This window comes from Carassius auratus, chromosome 38 (assembly GCF_003368295.1).
Source record: "Carassius auratus strain Wakin chromosome 38, ASM336829v1, whole genome shotgun sequence".
In the NCBI taxonomy this organism is placed as follows: domain Eukaryota; kingdom Metazoa; phylum Chordata; class Actinopteri; order Cypriniformes; family Cyprinidae; genus Carassius; species Carassius auratus.
This window is the reverse complement of record NC_039280.1, coordinates 5676954-5683739: the sequence shown is the minus strand read 5'-3', so window position 1 is coordinate 5683739 and position 6786 is coordinate 5676954.

The window sequence follows — 6786 nt, the reverse complement described above, 5'->3', positions numbered from 1 at the left end:
ACCAAGTTGAGTTAATGGGGGTGGGACGCATGCGTAATTTTAATATTCAAAAGTTAAAGGGTGTGGCGTGTATAGATGCCCCGCCCGTATCCCCCCAGTCCCGCAAGATGACGGGTTTATCTGGGATACTTAACCACATGTTCTTCCACTGCAAAAAAAAAAAAAAAAAAAAAGAAAGAAGAAAAATATAATTATTTTATTATTTTTTTTAGATATATAGTTTTAAAGGAAAGGGAATGTTAGGTTTACTGTATGTTAAATATTTTAAATAATATACAGTTATGCCATAAAACATTAAGAAAAAAATTTAAAAGGGGAAAAAAACGTTAAAGTTTTTTTTATATATTTAACTATGCAATACATATTATTTTACAGTGAAATATTGTTAAAATAGTATTTAATTGTAAACCGATCTATCCATTTGTCTGTCTGTCTGTGTGTACAATAAACGCATCAGCATTTAAAAAGGATGTCTGGCAGCCAGACAGATATGAGAGGTCACAGACACTGTTATTTAGAATTGCGGAATGCACTTAGAAACTTTCAAAGTCATACAATTTTTCAGTGTAGAAATATTGACACAAAAGGGACATTCACTTTATGATGTCAACATTTAGTGTTTGAAAAGACTCTTTCAACGGCCGTGTATTTTGATACCCATGTGTGATAAAATCCCTGAGACAATCTGTATGCATAGATCCACATACAGTAATCTTGAGTTAATTGCCCCCATGGCTCATGCTGCCCTCTTGTGGGCATGGGGCAAATCTGAAAAGCTGACATCATGCATACAGGTCACACTACAGGTCATACCACAGACTTTAGAGCAAACCATCCCACAGCATGCAGACAGTGGCTTATCGGTAACTAGTGAGTTATTTCGCCACATAATTTTACGAGCAATGTAGTATGTGAAACAGACAGGATTGTGGTATGAAATCTTCTGAAGAGCAACCATATAAGGAAAAAAGCATTTCTACATGTCAATCAAATAGCAGTCCCAGTGTAGGAAGTCTATTAATCTTGATGTTGAAAGATGAGTGTGGGTCTCTGGGTCTCTGTGTTGGATCTGAGTAAGGAAGCGATACAACAGACAGAAAAAAAATATAAAAGGTTAAATAATTTACTAGAATCACTGTGGTGGGTTCTTAAATTTGAAATATATCAAAATTTAGCATCACTAACAGTGCAAACAGACTCTCTGTCTGCCATTGGTCAAACAAATACATGGCCCTGTCCTAAACTCACACCATTTGCTCAGCCAATATTGCAGTTTTAAAACTTCATATTTACATTAATTTTGGCTAGGGCTTGCATAGACTAGTGACTAATCGAGTGATCGACTACTTCAACCACTAGGTGGCGCTGTCGGAAACAGTCGACTACTCAAGCATGAATTAACCATAATGCGTACAAAGAGTTTGCAAGTACGACGTGAATTTTAGGATTACAATATTGCGTGTAGCTGTTATTTCTATGACCTTATCTATGTTGCATGTAAAATTAAAATATGTAAAGTAATAATTAGGGGTGTACCCGAAACCGATCGAATACCTTATTCGGAATGGCAAGGATAATGGTTTCAAAAACGAATAACAGACAAGGAATAATTCTGCCTGAATACTCGGCTGAAGCTGGCACAGTCCGGAGTTTGCTAGATAACAGCTGAGCCAGGGGATCAGCGCAATATTATACACAGACCTCTAAAATCACGAGTGTGAAGTGAGAGTGCAAATTAAACACAGCATTGCTGTTGTCTCTCCGTGCATCTCTCAGAAATCAAAGCTTGGCAAGAGTAATTTCACCTATAATAGTACACCATACACGTTCTATTGTGTATATTTAAAAGGCAATGATTTAAAGCTAGGCTATGATATGAAACAAATTAATGGAATAAGCATAGCGCGCTCACCAATTAAACAGCAGTGTTGCGCGTCAGTCTCTCAAAAACCAAACCAGTTCTCTCTTGAGAGCAGGCTAATAATCAACTTAGATATCATTACATTTTCTATTTGGCCTACATGTTTGCATCTTTATCTTTTGCTGGTTTGCGCGGCACATTCACATTTGTTTAGTGAAGTTCAATAAACATTAAGACTCGCTTAAAGAGATAATGTAATGAAAATGTGCGCATTGAATTGATTCAGTCATGTTCAAATGATCACTAAACGTTTGTCATGACATCTCTCTGCTTGCATGATAAATATTATTTGAGAAATTAATAATTATTTTAGTTTAACACGACATACTTGTTCAGTGATAACTATGAAAAAAAGATAGCCATAACGTTCTTATCAAGTAACTGTACGACGTTGTATCCGAATGGAGATACGAAAATTTTTGTGATTGTTATAGACACAAATACAGATACAAATACTGGCTGTTACATGAAAATGTAAACATGTAATGCCATAATTATAAAGTTTTGACAATTTACATATGTAATTGTTGCATAAGGCTATGAATTAATAAGCGTTTATTGATAATAAAAAGCAGTACATTTACATTTACATTACATTTACAGTACCATGAACCACGAATAGTCAAATAATTCGAGTATTTTTTAAATAAAAAATCGACTAGTAGAAATGTGTAGTCATGCAACCCCTAATTTGACCTTCATTTGGTTCACTTAAAGTTGTTTTATAGACATGCACATACTGTATGCAATATAATTAAAAAATTTAAATAAACTTTTTTAAACCGTTCACCTTTATATAATGACAGCAGAATCACAGCTCTCAATAATGTGTGTGGCCACATAAAGGAGATCCATAGCAAGTTGAGGGCAAGATGCCAGGCTGATATTTCCTGTCTGTGAGGTTCAAGATTAAAGGTGTGCTGGACCTTTTGTACCAGCCAACGTGCCTTTAAAAGATTCTGACCCCCAAGAGAGGTCTCAGGTTACTCACTGCATTCAAATAGCCGCTCTGTGTAATAAGGATTAATTAGACTATTTAGACCTCAAAACTTGAGCGCTTTCCCCTCAAAGGGTTTCGCCCATTTTGATATCCGCATTCACATTTCATCTGGGATGCCAAAGCCCTTCTTTTGAAAGTCAGACAGGTTTGTGGGATTTAAACCACTGCTTTTGTTAGAGACTCCTGGCCTGCCACTTTATGATGGTGCTGGTTTAAAAGCAACTATCAGTCATAGATTATAGAGTATATCATATGTAATTGTATATGCTATTGTAACATCAAAAGTTGTTGAAGCTGGAGATCTGAAGTTCAGAATCTACTCTGAGAATGTAATTAGAAGATTTTGTATCGCAATCTTAAGCAATAGTAATAATTGTAAAAAAAAAAATATATATATATTAATGACTATATTTAAATGTTATATATTTTGTATAATTATACCTATACATTATAAAATGATTGTCGAAGTTGTGAAAAAAAAGATTATTGCTAAAAGAAAATACTATTTTAGTCTTTCTACTTCAAAATTTCACATTTAACTTGCTGTTTCTTTGTAATTTTTTTTTATTTCCTTTACAGTTTCTGTGAACATTGTTTTACAGCAAATTATACAACAATTTGTGTGTGTTTTTACTATTTATTACTTTTTTCCATGTCAGCTTATCCACAGGCCAGATTTCTGTGTTTGTAAAGCTGCCCCAGGGCTAATGTGATTTGAGTAATGACCGCACAAGTAAGCCGCAAACCTTTGGGGAGCCCAAATTTGACTGGGGACCTGAGATGTGTACGGGTCATCAGATTGAACTAGACTTTTCCGGTCCCACTCTGCTCTGCTCGCCCCCTTTTTCATCCTTGACTGGGATCAAACCAGGCAGTTATGGACTTCTAAATCATGCCTGAAACCATGAACAAAGGATCAGATGGCTGTTGCAGAGATGACTATCTATTGTCTGACACTCAGTGCTATATACCAATCCAATTACTTAAGCTTGTTGCCACCTCTCATATTACAGTTCACCAATGCAAGTCCAGCCTGACAAGAATGTGGTGCAACAGATTATGTCCTTAATAAGAAAGCCCATGTGCTTTCACTGCAGGTTCTTGGATCTTGACAACCTCTGACTTTTGAAACGCTTTTTAACTCATATGATTTAGATTTTTGTCTGTTTGCCATTGGGCCATATATTATATATTTATCTCTATATGTCTTTAAAGTTTGCACAGTTGGACGATGGGGAAACAGAACATTGCTGGCAGATGATTTTACAGAAATCAAAAGTCTAGCGGAAATAATGATGTACTAATTTTGATCCAAAAATAATACTGTTGTGCAACATGTTGTCAGCATGTGACTGGACAGGGAAAAAAGAGAAACTGAATAATAGATATAGAAACCGTCTGTGTAGAGAGAGGGAGGGTAGAATATGAAAGAAAGACAGTAAAGGTACAAGGAGATATTTTTGCATATGGGAGTCATAGAATATATTGAATTTTTTTTAAAGCAGCCATAGTTTTAGAAGATTTATTCTAGTTTAACTGTATGTATTTCTTATAGAAATCTTTAGTGACATTTTCAATATCTTTAATTTAATGCATGCTTACTGAATAAAAATTTTGATTTCTTAAAAAAAAAAAAAAAAAAAATCATACAGACCCCTTTTGAGCAGTCCCTTAGTTTATAAAAAGTTTTTTTTTTTTGCCCTAATTGAAGGAACACCCATATTCTGGTTTACAAGTCAGACAAACTTTATAAATAATGGACATTTTCATTACAGTGTTTTTGTATCCGTACTTTCATGTGTGTTTATGTAGGTCTTCATCTATGTGCTGTCTTGAGCTGTTCATTGACAATGACAGTCTGATTGTACTTTGTGAGGATGGAGAGAACTGATACTGGGCAGATGAGATCGTAAAGATGACACTATAAAGGCAATGGTATTTGAAGAAGTGAGAGATAGAGTGCTTTGGAACATCTTTCTGCTTCGAACTTCTCACTCACACTTTTAGAATATTTACATGTTCTGTTTACGTGACTTGCTTTTACTTATCATGACCAGGACGGCAGAGACTGTGGGTCCTGATATAAATATTATTCTCCCCTGATATGTGGGACCTCCATTGTTATTTTCAACATTTATCTTAAGCTGGCCCTTGTGAAATAAATAATGGAGATTTCATTGGTGACTGCATTGGGTGGCAGATGAAAAGATATCAAGCTCTAGGTCAAGTTTTAAGTTTGGCATATCAGCTTTTACATGGTCATCTTTTAATGCTTTTATTACTGCATAGGGTGAAGTATATGAACTAGGCATGCTAAGTATAATTCATTAAATGATCTACAGGAAGTAGTAAAATAAATCTCTACTTTGATACAGTAAAGTAAAACAAATACGGCTATGAATATTGGATTATCATAAGGGTATAATGCATCCATCCATCCATCCATCATTTATCTATTATCTATCTGTCTTTCTGTCTGTCTGTTTGTCTGGAACTTGCATTAGTCAAGAACTTGCATAAATATTATCATAAGAGATGACATGACTGGAATATTTGACTGATGGAGCAACAAGTAAGTAATCATAAGACTTGGAGCAAACGTTCATTACTTGTTTGAATGACGCTGATACCATTGTTATCAGCACATATACGTAACTATTTATAATATATTTAATACATTTAAAGAAGACTGAAATGGCGGAGGGGTGTATTAGTAAAAATTTTTTATATTACATTGTTTATTGTAAATGCAAAACTGTTCATGAGACTATTCATTTAATTTTATAGGGTCAACTCTATAATTCCATTAATCTGGTATAATGTGCTATCTGAATAATTTATTTGGAGACTTAAAGTGTTAAATGGTTATGGGCTTAAAAGACACATGACATTCTGCATTAAAGAAATCAAACCTTGCACAACAGGTGTTCACGTAGCATGTAAGGACTACTTATATTTTCATCAGGTTATCTGTATTTTATTCTTTCTCTATCCCTCCAGAGAAGCAGCCAAGAGGGAAGAGATAGACAGATTGAGCCTAAATCTGCTTAGAATCTGTTATGTTGTATCACAGTCTACACTGTTGCTTCTTGTCTTCTGAAAGTGTATAACTTAATCCCCAGTGATGCCATAAAGAAACTGTGACGTTGTTAAAGTCTTCTTTCTCAGCTGTACAGTACGTCAGTTTTGTAATGAACAGGGATCCAAGTGGATTAAGGATGAGAGTGAGTGTGTTTGTTGGTTTGTGTGTCATGAAGACTGTAGGCCTGTGTATGTCGTGACGTTAACTAATTTGTGTGTCAGTTGAGAACATGCTCATTAATCCAGAATTTTGATCCAGTCATTGGTGGGGGCAGAGATGACTTGTGTTGCCTACGCACTCTGTCTGAGTCTGAGCCGATCATCTCTGGCTAATGCTAATACGATAGATACTGAGATACTGTCGTCACTGTCGTCAGTGATTAGCATTAACTCTGTCACATACAGATGAATACAAATAAAAAAAAAAATGAGGAAATGTAATTAAATGACAGTAGTTGTAACCATAGGTGGTCCTCTTCAGCCCTGTCTTATAAGCAGCCTAACAAATCTGTAATTGTTATGCATTTGTTGAAGACAGTATGCAGAGAGGCAAAAAAAATAATAATAATTATTCAAAATTTTTAGAATAAATATGATCCTAATATCATCAGTCAGTGGGAGCATTTGATGGCAGTCATAATGTCACAGATGGATTTTCCATATCTCATGTGAAATGTCACAAAATGCAATTTTTTTATTTTTATTTTTTATAACATTTTATTTTTATCCAAATGGATGGTCACATGTAAAAGACTTAGATTGGTATTTCTTATTTATTCCTAAA